We start from the raw sequence: 15,637 nt of genomic DNA on the forward strand, positions 1-15,637 counted from the left end.
CTGATATCTGAAAAGTAGGTGTGGTTGTAAACGTTTTGGTTTACAATTGGATGTCTATGCTGTCAATCTGTCTTTATTTTGAATCATCGCTTGATAGCGCGGGAGTTCGATTAATCTCGCCCGGGAGCCGTGTAGGCGTGTTTTGCTCCGGATGAAAGTTGGATGCATTCCATTTGGAACCAGGTGCGCCCTGTGTCAGACGGAGAAGTCGGCTCAAAAAAAGTCATGTAATTAAGCAGGTGTAGTAATGAGGGACAGTCGCTTTTGTGACACAGTTGATGACGTGCAGGTCTACATACCAGTAGGTTCAGGGTCGACTGACAAGCTAACAGCTCTCCCTGCCTGTTTCATTCGACCTACACTATGATCAGAGCCGGCTGCAGACAATGATCAGCAGGTAAAAATCAGATTTTCAACATCTTGATGCTCTATATAATTATATAACATATATTCAAGGAATTGTCCACCAAGTTTATGTGCCAATGCACCACAACCAATTAACAAAACAGACTTCGGTACTTCAACATCATGGTTTGCTTTTTCTACACCACAGTCTGCACAATTTGGATGCTGGAATTATATTTTGGATGAAAGTGAGCAAGTAGCCTAATCAGATAAAAACATTGTGACTGGTTGTGTTTAAGCCACATATACAAGGTATATCAAATATATACAGTGGGACAAAAAGTATTTAGTCAGCCACCAATTGTGCAAGTTCTCCCACTTAAAAAGATGAGAGAGGCCTGTAATTTTCATCATATGTACACTTCAACTATGACAGACAAAATGAGAAAAAAAATCCAGAAAATCACATTGTAGGATTTTTAATGAATTTATTTGCAAATTATGGTGGAAAATAAGTATTTAGTCAATACCAAAGTTTATCTCAATACTTTGTTATATATATATATCTATATCTGCAATGACAGAGGTCAAATGTTTTCAGCAGGGTAGCCTAGTGGTTCGAGTGTTGGACTAGTAACCGGAAGGTTGCAAGTTCAAATCCCTGAGCTGACAAAGTACAAATCTGTCGTTCTGCCCCTGAACAGGCAGTTAGCCCACTGTTCCTAGGCTGTCATTGAAAATAAGAAGGTGTTCTTAACTGACTTGCCTACTAAAATAAAGGTAAAAAAAAAAAAAAAGTCTTCACAAGGTTATCACACACTGTTGCTGGTATTTTGGCCCATTCCTTCATGCAGATCTCCTCTAGAGCAGTGATGTTTTGGGGCTGTTGCTGGGCAACACAGACTTTCAACTCCCTCCAAAGATTTTCTATGAGGTTGAGATCTGGAGACTGGCTAGGCCATTCCAGGACCTTGAAATGCTTCTTACGAAGTCACTCCTTTGTTGCCCGGGCGGTGTGTTTGGGATCATTGTCATGATGAAAGACCCAGCCACGTTTCATCTTCAATGCCCTTGCTGATGGAAGGAGGTTTTCACTCAAAATCTCACGATACATGGCTCCATTCATTCTTTCCTTTACACGGATCAGTCGTCCTGGTCCCTTTGCAGAAAAACAGCCACAAAGCTTGATGTTTCCACCCCCATGCTTCACAGTAGGTATGGTGTTCTTTGGAAGCAACTCAGCATTCTTTGTCCTCCAAACACGACGAGTTGAGTTTTTACCAAAAAGTTACATTTTGGTTTCATCTGACCATATGACATTCTTCCAATCTTCTTCTGGATCATCCAAATGTTCTCTAGCAAACTTCAGAGGGGCCTGGACATGTACTGGCTTAAGCAGGGGGACACGTCTGGCACTGCAGGATTTGAGTCCCTTTGAGTTACTTTGATCCCAGCTCTCTGCAGGTCATTCACTAGGTCCCCCAGTGTGGTTCTGGGATTTTTGCTCACCGTTCTTGTGATCATTTTGACCCCACGGGGTGAGATCTAGCGTGGAGCCCCAGATCGAGGGAGATTATCAGTGGTCTTGTATGTCTTCCATTTCCTAATAATTGCTCCCACAGTTGATTTCTTCAAACCAAGCTGCTTACCTATTGCAGATTCAGTCTTCCCAGCCTGGTGCAGGTCTACAATTTTGTTTCTGGTGTCCTTTGACAGCTCTTTGGTCTTGGCCATAGTGGAGTTTGGAGTGTGACTGTTTGAGGTTATGGACAGGTGTCATTTATACTGATAACAAGTTCAAACAGGTGCCATTAATACAGGTAACGAGTGGAGGACAGAGGAGCCTCTTAAATAAGAAGTTACAGGTCTGTGAGAGCCAGAAATCTTGCTTGTTTGTTGGTGACCAAATACTTATTTTCCACCATAATTTGCAAATAAATTCATTAAAAATCCTACAATGTGATTTTCTGGATTGTTTTCTAATTTTGTCTGTCATAGTTCAAGTGTATCTACGATGAGAATTACAGGCCTCTCTCATCTTTTTAAGTGGGAGAACTTGCACAATTGGTGGCTGACTAACTACTTTTTTTGCCCCACTGTAAATGGAATCATGTTGTAACCAAAAAAGTGTTAAACAAATCTTTGAGATTCTTCAAAGTAGCCACCCTTTGCCTTGATAACAGCTTTGCACACTCTTGGCATTCTCTCAACCAGTATTTCAATGCATTTCAATTAACAGGTGTACCTTGTTAAAAGTTCATTCGTGGAAGTTCTTTCCATCTAAATGTGTTTGAGCCAATCAGTTCTGTTGTGACAAGGTAGGGGTGGTAAGCAGAAGAAGCCCTATTTCGTAAAAGACCAAGTCCATATTATGTTAAGAACAGCTCAAATATGCAAAGAGAAATGACAGTCCATCATTACTTTAAGACATAAAGGTCAGTCACTGCGTACATTTGAAGAGCTTTGAAAGTTTCTTCAAGTGCAGTCGCAAAAACCATCAAGCGCTATGATGAAACTGGCTCTGATGAGGACCGCCACAGGAAAGGAAGACCCAGAGTTACCTCTGCTGCAGAGGATAAGTTCATTAGAGTTGACCACACCTCAGACTGCAGCCCAAATAAATGCTTCACAGAGTTCAAGTAACAGACACATATCAACATCAACTTTTCAGATGAGACTGTGTGAATCAGACCTTCGTGCTTGCATTGCTGAAAAGAAACCACTACTAAAGGACACCAATAATAAGAAGAGACTTGCTTGGGCCAAGAAACATGAGCTATGGACATTAGACCAGTGGAAATGTCATTTGGTCTGATGAGTCGAAATTTGAGACCAAAAACACACCTACAGGCTGTGTAAGGGCTATTTGACCAAGGAGAGTAATTGAGTGCTGCATCATATGACCTGGCCTCCACAATTACCGGACCTCAACCCAAATGAGATGGTTTGGGATGAGTTGGACCGCAGAGTGTAGGAAAAGCAGCCAACAAGTGCTCAGCATATATGGGAACTCCTTCAAGACTGTTGGAAAATTATTCCAGGTGAAGCTGGTTGAGAGAATGCCAAGCATGTGCAAAGCTGTCATCAAGGCAAAGGATAGCTACTTGGAAGAATCTAAAATCTATTTTGATTTGTTTAACCTTTTTTTGTTGCTTCATGATTTCATATGTGTTATTTCATAGTTTTGATGTCTTCACGATTATTATACAATGTAGCTAATAGTAAAAATAAAGAAAAATCCTTGAATGAGTAGGTGTGTCCAAACTTTTGACTGGTACTATATATATATATATATATATATATATATATATATATATATATATATATATATATATATACAGTATTTTATGTGCACTACTAACGCAAATCATTTTATCTGCAACAAGCCAATTTGACAGAAATATCTCTGGTGGGAAAATGAGAATATTTTTTTAATGCAGATTTTTGAATATTCGCTTGAAAATCTGGCGCCAATTGGATGGAAACCTAGCTAATGACAAATACCGCTAGTTTCGAAATCAACAAGGGTCAAGAAATGCATGCTCAATCAATCTGTGAGTTATTTTACACTGGCCCGAGTTGAACCGGGTAAAAGCCTGTCAAATCATCGGGTGAAAGTGGGGAAGGAGGAGCGCCCTTCTGGATCGAAAAGTCATCTGCGCCTCTCGTTCCTTTTGTCACAAGGCAGCATGATGCATCGTCCGGAAACATACAACATCTCTTTTCCATGAAATAAATCTTTGCATTTTATAAATCGTTTTCATTGAGAAGGCAGATAAAGAGTTTTTATCAAAAGCAACCACTTTTGCATGGGAAAACAGAATACTACTTTACGCTTAATTATGTCACTTTTGTTTTGAGACGTCTGACAAGAGCAGGGCACCTGGCTCGTGGTCAATGTTATCCGGAATCCTTGGGACGTCCTTACCCTATTGAAGTTGAAATGTAAAATGGTTAAAGTAAGGGTTAGGTATAATATACACTGAACAAAAATATGAACGCAACATGCAAATATTTGGTTCCATGTTTCATGAGCTGAAATAAAAGATCCCAGAAATCTTCCATATGCACAAAAATATTATTTCGCTCAAATTCTGTACACAAATGTGTTAACATCCCTGTAAGATTGCATTTCTCCTTTGCCAAGATAATCCATGCACCTGACAGTTGTGGCATATCAATAAACTGATTAAACAGCATGATCATTATACAGGTGCACCTTGTGCTAAGGCCACTCTAAAGTATGCTGTTTTGTCATGCAACACAATGCCACAGATGTCTCAAGTTTTGAGAGAGTGTGCAGTTGGCATGCTGATTGAAGGAATATCCACCAGAGCTGTTGCCAGAGAATTGCATGTTCTTTTCTCTACCATAAGCCGCCTCCAACTCCGTTTTAGAGAACCTGGCATTACATCCAATCAGCCTCACAACCGCAGATCATGTTTATGCAGTGGCGATTTTAGCATGTAAATCTTGGTGGGGCAAACAAAATAAGTGGGATGCATGCCAGCAAAGCCACACAACAATATACACTAAACAATACATTGATTGCACTATAACGGTGACAAACAGTGCCCACAAACTGTTAGGGCCTACATAAAGTTGTCCCAAAAGAAGTCCAACATATTACCACTGCTACACCTGGCTATCAGCGGAGCCTTGTCTGGCAGTGAAACAGTTCATTCAGCCTCATTTACTGTCTTTAAAAAAACAGAGCTGATATGTCTGACTTGTTTAAACAAATATGATTTCTAATGACAATTGAGATGTTCAAACTATGACATAAGCGGACGACAAGCGCATAAGAGGCAATCCGTAATTTAAATTAAGACATTAATGAGCGAGCTAGGATTGATGTAGTTAATATAACTATTTTGTTTAGCACTTTTGAAATGTACCATCGACAGAATTCAGAACATGGGCCGTTCTTACAGTGTTCTCCCTGTACACCAAGTCAGAAGTGTAGGATAAATAGAGGGGGTATATAAATAATGAAAGCTCTAACAATATTCAATGATTACATTTCTCTAAAACAGGTTATAGTTCCGAGTTAACAGTTGTTTTGAGCATGGCACAAATCATGTTTCATTGACAGCATAGCCAATAATGAATGTTTATCATTTTATCTGTGGCCAATTACCTTGAACCTTCTTAGATGGGCACTTCTAATGTAACTCTATGGCAGCACCCAAGGGGCTCGAATTCTCTAGCTCTACCCTTAGTCTTGGCTGTGACGCAGTGTCTCCATGAGCGATAGAACACTAAGCCAATCACGGTGCAACGCTCCGTATTTTCTGCTGGCTTGCACCACGGAAAGCACTGAGCTAGGCTGAAACACCTGCATTTTGGAGCTGCCTTACTCAAGAAAACAAAAAATAGACCATGTTTGTATTAATTTAATGATATATATATATATATGCACATGGTTTATAACTGATATGTGACACATATTAATGCCAAAATAACATGCAAAACAGGCAAGTCCAAAATAACCTTTATTTAATTGATTTATTTTTGCTAAAAATGTGGACCTTCCCGGAATGGTTTGCTGATGTCAACATTGAACATTGTGAACAGAGTGCCCCATGGTGGCAGTGGGATTATGGTTTGGGCAGGCATAAACTACAGACAATGAACACAATTGCCTTTTATCGATGGCAATTTCAATACCGAGATACTGTGATGAGATGCTGAGGCCCATTGTTGTGCCATTGACCTGCTGCCATCAATTTATGTCTCAGGATCTGGACCCAATTCCTGGATGCTGAAAATGTCGCAATTCTTCCTTGGCCTGCATACTCACCAGACATTTCACCCATTGATCGTGTTTGAGATGATCTGGATCGACGTGTACGACACCATGTTCCAGTTCCCGCCAACTTAGCACTGCCATTGAAGAGGAGTGGGACAACATTCCACAGGCCACAATCAACAGCCTTATCAACTCTATGCAGAGGGGATGTGTCCCGCTGCATAAGGCAAGTGGCGGTCACACGCCCTTACTTTTTTGTGACCAACAGATGCATATCTGTATTCCCAGCCATGTGAAATCTATAGATTAGGGCCTAATTTATTTATGTGAAGTGTTAATTAGTCAAATCTTTGAAATTGTCACATATTGCATTTATATTTTTGTTAAGTATAATAATAATAGTATATGCTATTTTAGCAGACGCTTTTATCTGGGTTAAGGTTTAGGGTAGGGACGTTCCAAGATTCCCGGATAGCACTGACCCTTGACTCACACCCGAGAGGCAGCCCAGTTCCAAATCGAAAGCAATCAACTTTCAGCCGGTGCAAAACACGCCCAGACTGGCGCCCGTGCAAGATTAATCGAACCCCCCTCTATGTCCCTGCCTTTTTACAGCATTCAGGAAAGATGTACGCTGTCCCTAGATGGAAATCAGATCCACACCAGGACAAACCAAACATGGCTATGTCTGATATCAGGTATGCCCAGTTTTTACACGAGGTGAGGGCTTCCCCTCAGGAGAAGATGGTGGAAACCAGAGTATGTGAGTGGAACTGATCTGGAGCGGAGCGTGCCCAATTTGACTGGCGCATGGTGAGAGATTCCCAAAGGCTGGAGCGTCAGCAGTTTTCACTTAACGAGCTCAAGGCATGCCCGCCCCAGCACGCATTTGAAGTCTACTTGTGTGCTGCTATAGCCTCTTGCTTTACCTACTATCATGGTGTTCGACAATTATTTTCATAAAGAAACGTATAAAACACACAGGTGCTAAATCAAGATGACTTATAAAGATGAGGACCAAGAGGAAGAGAGGGAGTGTGGTTATGTATTTGTATGTGTTAGCCGCCGCCACTCTTCCTGGTGTCCAGCAAAATTAAGGCAGTTCGACCATTTTAAAAACATTACAATACAATCACAGATTTCACATCCCAGTGTGTGCCCTCAGGCCCCTACTCCACATCTACAACACAAAATCCATGTGTATGTGTATAGTGCGTATGTTATCGTGTGTGTATGCATGTGTCTGTGCCTATGTTTGTAATGTAGTGTCTACAACTAAAGAATGATTGTGGAATCTGAAAAAAACACATCCCAAAAACATGATGGTGTACTTACTACATACAAATACTAAAAGAAAGGAAAGAGGTGGGTAGATAACTAAGTCTTTCATTGTAGCTAAGTATTTATAAACAACATATATAATCTCTTAAGTATTTAGTTCATTTTCGTTCTAATATCTATACAACAGGCAAGGGTTCGTCAACTAGCCCCATTTTTTTTTACTGAGCTAATAGTTGGCGGGCCAGAACATTATTAGGATATAATATTAGCACAATTAATTGGCCTACACTACAAATTCAAGAACATTTTTAACATCTGATTAGTACATAATAAGTTCCGTGACAATAACATAATCATTTCGATCTGATTACGATCATAAAATCACAATGTCTCTATTCAATTATAATTTGTTATGCTGTTTAATATGGCATGTGGCCTATTTGAAGTGGTGTTTGCTTCCGACATTCACCTTTTCATGTTCATTTTAATACTTTTCATTCAAATTCATATGATTTGGTTTCAATACATACAAACCAATTGGTTAAATTGTGATATTACTGAATGGTGCAAATTTCCACATGAACAGGTGATGAGATAGATTACTCCCTTGGTCTTGCATGAGATGATACCCCTAACAGGGATTTTTCTGCCTGGGTGTCTGAAGAAGGATGTTTTTGTAGTGCTATTGCACTGTGCGCATGAGCCACATTTGTAGTTCCCATTTGGAATGGGTGTCAAGAGTGTCTGAGTGGGCTCAGGGGGCAGGTCAGATCTCACCAAGCTATCTCCAATATTGCGACCATGCTTATAGACCACCAGTGGGGGTTCCTTGAAGACGTGTACAATTTTGTTTTGTCTGATTTCAGAATATGCCAGTTCTTTTTGAGTTTTTAGTAATTCCTCTCTTGGTTTTTGAGGTATTTTCATCATTGCAGCATCAAAAGTTTAGTCCTTGTAGCCTCTCATTTTGAATTTTTCTGTCATTTCTTTAGCATTGCTGTCAAAATCTGTCTGGTGGCCACAGATTCGTTTACCCTGCATAACTGGCTATATGGTAGACCATTCTTGAGGGGAAGGGGATGCACATACTGTAGCAAGGTTTTGTGGTCTATGAGCTTTGTGTATAAGTCTGTGTGTAATGCATCATTAGTATTTGATTTTTCTTTCATCAGTCTGCATGGTGAATTTGAGGTGTTCAGAGCTCCCGTTTAGTAGAGTTTGGAATTAATTTAGTTCCTGCTGACTTCCTTCCCAGAGCACAAAGACATCATCTATGTATCTCTTCCATAGGAGGATTTTAGAAAGTAGAGGACGTGTCTCTGTTTTGTAAAGGAGTGCTTCCTCAAATTGTTCCACACACAGGTTTGCATAGTTGGGGGAAAAGGGGGAGCCCATGGCTACACCCCAAATTTGAAGGGAAAAGTCTGACTCAAAGACAAAATAGTTATTGGATAATAGCAGTTCAGAGAAAGTTGGAAGATGCAGTCATTGCATGGAGCAAGGGTAGAGTATCTTTGCTGAAGGAAGTATTGCAGCACCTGCAAGCCTCCAGTGTGTGAGATGTTAGTGTACAAGCTCTCCACATCAAAAGTGGCCAGCAGGGTGCCCTCTGGTATCCTTCCTAAGCCCTCTATCAATGAGATCATGTGACTAGTGTCTTTGACATAAAATGGGAGATTCTCAACCATCGGTTTAATGTGGTAATCCACAAACTTAGAAATGTTGGATGTCACAGAGTCTTTTGCTGCTTCAATGGGTCTACCTGGAGGATGAGACACTTGTTTGTGTAATTTAGTGACGGTACAGAAATTTGGTATCTTAGGAAATGTCACACTTATTTTTGGGTGATTTGTCCTGATTCCAAACAGCTTTCCACTGTGGATGAGATATTATGCTGGAATTCCAGGGTTGGGTCATAATTCAGTTTGTGATAGAAGTCACCTTTAGATAGTTGTCGGCGACATTCATTCACATAGTCACATTTGTTTTGTATCTAAATTCCTCCTCCTTTGTCACATTTTTTAATGATAATCGAAGGAGCTGACTTTAAGTCCTTATGAGCCATTCTCTCATCTCTACTCAGGTTATCATAGGATTTGTGTTTCTGTTTGTAGGTCACCTACATCATTTTCAACAATCCTACAGATTGGTTTCTATGGAGGCATTGCGTTTTTGGGGGGGGAGGTACAAATGAACCTTTTGCTCTAAATGTGGTTCTCTCAGAGTTCTCAGGAATCTCAGCTGGGTTAATAGCTCCATCTCCCCCTTGACTCATGGTACGACAGGTAAGTCTATTGATTAGTGTGGTAGACCTATGTATACATCTCACAGAGGATGGCATTTCAAGTGGAGTAAATTTCACTCTTATCAAAGAACTCACGCATTCGCAGATTCCGGAAAAACTTGAATAGATCTATCTGGACGTCAAATTCATTAATGTATGCAGTGGGTACAAATTATAACTCCTTATTGAGAACGCTAAGGTGAGCGGATGTCAGGGTCTTACTTTATAAATTGAAGACATTTAGCTCCTGTTGGACTGGGAGCCCGTCCTGGATCTCAATTGTTAGGTGTCGCGGGATGGTAGTGGATTTCTTCATCCCCTGACATATGCCCCGGAGATTACGTGCTGAGGGTGTTGTAGAGGAGCCAGAGTTAGCGCTGTCTGTGGATAGTTGGTCTGACAGAGGAACTCTGCGTCTGTCATCGGCTTGTCTCTTCCGGTTTTGTGGTTTCTTGTGCTCAGGATCTCGCCAGAGGTATATTAGTCCGTTGTTCTTTTCTTCCAAATCGCGTTTATACTTCTTGATTTTCATCTCCTTCAGGTCGACCGTAATCTTAGTCTGAAGGTCAGCGTTACTCTTAATGAGATCATCCAGTTTGATAGGGTCATTAAGCTCGTCTCATAGAGCTTCCTGTGAAATTTCAACTGAGGTTGCGATCATCTCTAATATTCTTTCTAAGTTGTCGGGTCTAATGAACATATGTTTAGTTTAGCGCACCATCGTTCATAAAACTCTTCAGTGCATTGGCCAAGTGAAGGCTCTTTTTTTCCAACGTAGTCCACGTGGGATAACTCCATTTCGAACATACTCACTTGAAGTGGCGATGTGCAAGTGTGTTCTTCAAAGAACAGTGTGGCGGTTAATTTCTGTATGACCAAATGAGGAGAGAGACAAACTTCACACACCAGTCAGAGTTATACTTAAACTACATCTTTAATAATAAGAGCTTTGCAATTGCAATAACTTTCAATGATGCACCATTTCTAATGAACCATTGAAAGTGACAACACAATGGCTACTGAGATCTTTTATAGCAAAGATACACCCCTCTCAACCTACATGACGAACAACAGATACATAGAATGGTCACAAGGTTAAGATTTGTATGAAAGGTATCTATAATACATAGCAGACAGTTACTTAGTATGCAGAAGGGCATCAGACAAAGAAATGGTATGTAGGGGTGCCATGGAACTGGGGATCAGAAATGTCCCATGCAAGAGAGGCAGGTTAAGGTTTCCAGGGTTACATGCGCGAGCGTACATTTAGAAATCCATGCTATTTAATTATTGCACCCACACTCCCCACGCGCGTCAACGAGCGTCTGCGATGCCAAGGGCTAAAGTAGGAGTCATTCCTATTTCTGACGCAGATCGCGCTGAAAGTCCTGCCTCTCCCATCTCCTCATTGGTTTATAGAAGCAGCCATTTCCTCATCGGTTATACCCACATGGCTGATTGAAAGACTAAATGTTTTGCCGGTTGTCGAGGTAAAAGTGTAGATGCCAATCACCATATAAGTTCAAAGATGAAAAAGCCTGGAAGGAGGAGAGATGACTAGAAAAGTTTTGGTTGGACTTTTTATGTGTGGATTAATTGTCGGAGTAGAAGACCTTGTGCATTTCAGGTAAAATAACAACTCAATGTTTATATCCCAAGAAAAATGACCTAGGAACAGCAAGCTAGCTAAATAGGACCAATTCGCTAGCAAGTGCAAGCTAACTAGCTAAATTGCCATACATGTTTAACGCTTTTCGACCTGTCCCCAAATTAATGTCATTGGTTCAGAGTTTGTTTTGATATTTTAACCTGCATGTCGTGATCGCCTTTGGTGTAGGGGGACAAAATACATTTATGCACGATAGCACACGGCGGTTTGGGTTCCGTGTTAGAGTAGTTTAGAAGTTGTCATATGCTGAGGCAGTGAAGACAGTAGAGGAAGATGGGTCATGGGAGAAGGATCCTGAAGAGGAGTGGTGTGAGTAGTAGATCTGTACCAGTACAGAGGGATAGGCCAACAAGTGATATACGTTTCAGAAAGGTTGGATTTTTAGAATTTATAGCAATGTTATCAAATGTACTACAGGGATGGAACGTAAGTTGCAGAAAATTGAGGTTCTGGTGGCAGCAGCAGAGAGGTATTTAGGTGTGCGAGACACTCTGTAACTCTCAGCAGAGAGTTACAGGGTGTGTTAAGTGGTGATGTCCCATCCTTTCAGGCATGATGTAGGACTAAATAGATTTAAATAGTGGCGTAGGGTGGTGTTATTTTGGAGTTGTACTCCAGTCTAGTAGGTGGCAGTAATGCAACATATTGGATGCCAACTGCTGTTAAACATCATTGAAGAAGAAGACATGTAGGAGCGCTTACGGATTAGCAGGATTTCCAACCACTCAACTCCGCCCACATTCTCTGGTGGAAACTGAAGTTTTGTTTGAAACTGCTAGTGACTTGGGTGAAGCTAATAGTGCAGAAAGTGAGAATGAGTCGGTTACCGTGATGAAGAATAAGGGAAACAAGAGAAGTAGAGCTGTGGTGGAAAATAGGAAACCACGAGACCCGTGTTTGGTCGGAGTGAGTGTTTTCGATCAATGCTGCTTGGGAAATCCGTGTAATGAAGGGAAATACGTAATGTGTTGGAGTAAAGTGTTGATTCGGTGTTAGTCACAAATAGTGGTCTTATTTTTATTTTTTAATTGTGTCTGCGGAGCAGAAGAAGCGTGATTTAAGACTCAAAAAGAAATCGGAGTGTAATGATTTCTGTATTGATTTTCATAACAGGGCGCCTCTCTAGGGGGTTATTTCTAGTGTAAAGGCAGAGGATATTACTAAAGACATTGATGGAGTGGTTGGTGCATGTTGACTGACCTGTACGGTGGACGATGAAAATAAATTAACTTCATCCATGCTACTGTTCTATGATGAAGAGTTTCTCCCTTCTCATATAAAGTTAGGATTCATGAGATACCCTGTAAGAGCTTTTGTGCACAAACCCCTTCAATGTCATAAATGTAAAAGATTTGGTAATGTGTCAAGCGTGTGCAGAAGGAAAGAGTATCATATGACAGATGAAGTGAAATGTTGCAACTGTGGACGTGAACATGCGCCTGAATTCATGGAATGCCCTGTTAGTGTGAAGGACAATGAGGTGGCAAGGTTAAGGAGTGTCTAGCATGTCTCCCATCTGGAGGCGGTGAGAAGAATGGAAGGAATGAGCGGCGGGGAAGAAACAAGGGTAGTAGAGCCACCGTGACCAGTGAAGGTTTCTAGTGAAACCTACATAGTGAAGGTTTCTCGTGAAACCTACATAGTGAAATGCTACATGTTAAAAAGGTGGACTTTGTATTATGTATTGCAATGGTCATGAACTGTACAGCACAAGCGGAGTAGAAGTCTAAGAACATTTGAATTATTGTGAATGCAGCTGAACGTTTTTGGGGTCTTTGTGATTTCACAGCCGAGGCCGTGCAAGAAATCCTGTCGGTGAATGTTCCGACATCAGAAGCCCCTGAGCCTGTGTAGGGATGTATTTTGGAGTGGCCTGTGGTTGAACAAGTGGGATGGGTTTTGTTTGTTGAAGTGTTTCATTTTGTATGATCTTTCCCGTAATGGTTTTTAAGTTTGTTATTGAATACCCCGTCCAGAAGGTGGCAGTAATGCACCATTAACATTGGATGCCAACCGTCGCGCGATTTATCATACTTGATGTGGCTGATCAGCTTGCCAGATTTCTCGAAAGTTAGCAAGCTAGCTACTTGCTAAAGACAGTGTTGCAGTTCAGTTTCCGTAATAATACAAGTCATGCAAGCGAACTAGCCAGACATACAGACATCTCCACACTGTTTGGGCATGTTTAGCTATCTAAAATAAAGGTTTAGGCTGGTATATAATGATAATGTAACTAACTAGCTAACTACCGTCCTCCTCTTTGTCTACATCTGTTTGATATAGCTTGCTTACTAAATCATTGATCCGATTTAAACTCAGCTAGCTAAGGGAAATGATTCACACAGCTGCATGTCACGATCTAAAGTGAATTTAACAATGAGAATAGATTTTGGTCATAGATCCTTAGCTAACTGAAGTCACGTGGTGTCGGGCTTGTGTGCCAGCCAGAATGTTAGTTACAATCGGGACATTGTCATATTTCAAGGACATGTGCTTGTGCAGCAGGACATGTTTAGGTTGACAGTACAGTGCATAGAAGTGGTCTCCATCAATTGTAGCTGTCATAACTATTTTTCTAAACTAAGCAAAGATGCAGACAGTCTCTACTCATGAAAAACGTTCTCATTGAGTGGTGTCTAACCAAAAACTATTGCACCCAGAATCATATTTAGTCCCACTCCTAACCATAGCTCCATAACTGTGCTCCAGCTACTGGGTTTGTGTTGATCATGTGGACAATGTCTTATTGGTTTTACGCAAAACAACGTAGAAATGAACAGTGTTAAACAACACAGATTCAGATAAAAACACATCACATCAAATGCTCAGTGAATGTTTTTGAAGGAAGGAGGGGCAATCAAGAGACAGGAGATGGAGGACGAGGGGAGAGAAAGTTATTTTCTATTTTTTACTTTAACTTATTTTTCTTAACTGCTTTGTTGGTTAAAGGCTTGTAAGTAAGCATTTCACTACAAATACCAGTTGTATTCGGCGCATGTGACAAGTAGCTTTTGATTGGATTAGATTTGAATTCGTGTCCACATTGATAATTAAGTTTCCCCTTTTCCTCACTCTCCCCCTACCCTCCCTCTCTCTTACTCTACCCCTCTCTCTCCCCCTACCGTTCCTCACTCTCCCCCTACCCTCCCTCTCTCTTCCTCTACCCTCCCTCTCTCTCCCCCTACCGTTCCTCTCTCTCCCCCTACCCTCCCTCTCTCTCCCAGTATGTGGAGTCCAGACAGTGGTCCTAAACTGCTGAAGGAGATGGGGATGCAGGAGGGTGTTACTGACAGGCCATGTCTACCCAGAGGAGTACAAGCAGCTGTTTGAACTGGTGGAGTGGTTCCAGGAGTTCATTCAGAGCTGGCTGTATGAGGTACTGGAGAACACCCATAAAGAGGGCTGGCATTAGACACACAGCGGCACCTCCAGGACTGGAGGGATAGTGCAGCCGGGAACTGGGCTGAAAAAACAGAGGCTGCTTGAAGCTACAGATTCTAGAGGAATCTAAACCCCTGAGATGTTGGACTAGTGAATCACACCTCATGTCATGGTTTAGGATTGTCCTGGGCGGATGTTGAGATGTGACACGTTTGGTATTTGACCTTTTGTAAAAGGGGCTATGTGTAGAGATGCGTGTTTAAAAGCCACTAGGTGTCTAAAAGTTGGCCGGTGACAGGCAGCAGAGCCTACACCATATAGGCCATTTTCTCAAGAGTTGATTATGGATAGCAGCAGAAAGGTGACTTTATTGGCAAAGCGAGGTTGTAACGAGTCAAGATGTGTTCGAACCGTTCGATCACATTTTGTCACACTGTGTTATCCACAGGTTTTTACTGTAGGTTTTTTGCTAACGCAGCACATGAAATCAACTGGTTCATAATAATGTGTGATGAATGGTACCTACTGCTTGAATAATTTAGTGTACATATGTAGCGTGTTTGCATGTCGGCACAGTTCATTCAATAACATACACAGTTTGTGGGTATTTGAGCCTCTTCTGAATGGTAATGAACAGTATCATTTTGTGGTCACTGGTTGTCATATATGCCTGTAGTGTTTCCGATGGATAAAGATAGTATTAGTGTTGTTCTCGTGTGCGCTAAGTGCATTTCAATTGTCATATTGAATTGTTTCATTCCATAAGCATTGGAGGAAATGTGATTGTATCAAAATAAATATTTTGTCAATGTTGACAAGGGTGTATTATTGAAAAATTCTCAATATTGTATTTCAATATTTCCATATTTTATTCCGATTGTGCATTGTGTCTTACAAATCATCAAATAAAATGTTATTGGTCACA

The 15,637-nt window shown here is 41.0% G+C and overlaps 1 long non-coding RNA gene across 1 annotated transcript; it reads left to right on the forward strand.

The window, feature by feature from the left end:
• Nucleotides 1-185: 185 nt before the first annotated feature.
• LOC118371409 (uncharacterized) lies at nt 186-15,637 on the forward strand. Its single transcript, XR_004822992.1, has 2 exons — nt 186-397; nt 14,556-15,637. It is a non-coding gene; the product is annotated as an uncharacterized LOC118371409 (long non-coding RNA).

Source organism: Oncorhynchus keta, chromosome 35, assembly GCF_023373465.1.
Source record: "Oncorhynchus keta strain PuntledgeMale-10-30-2019 chromosome 35, Oket_V2, whole genome shotgun sequence".
NCBI lineage: Eukaryota > Metazoa > Chordata > Actinopteri > Salmoniformes > Salmonidae > Oncorhynchus > Oncorhynchus keta.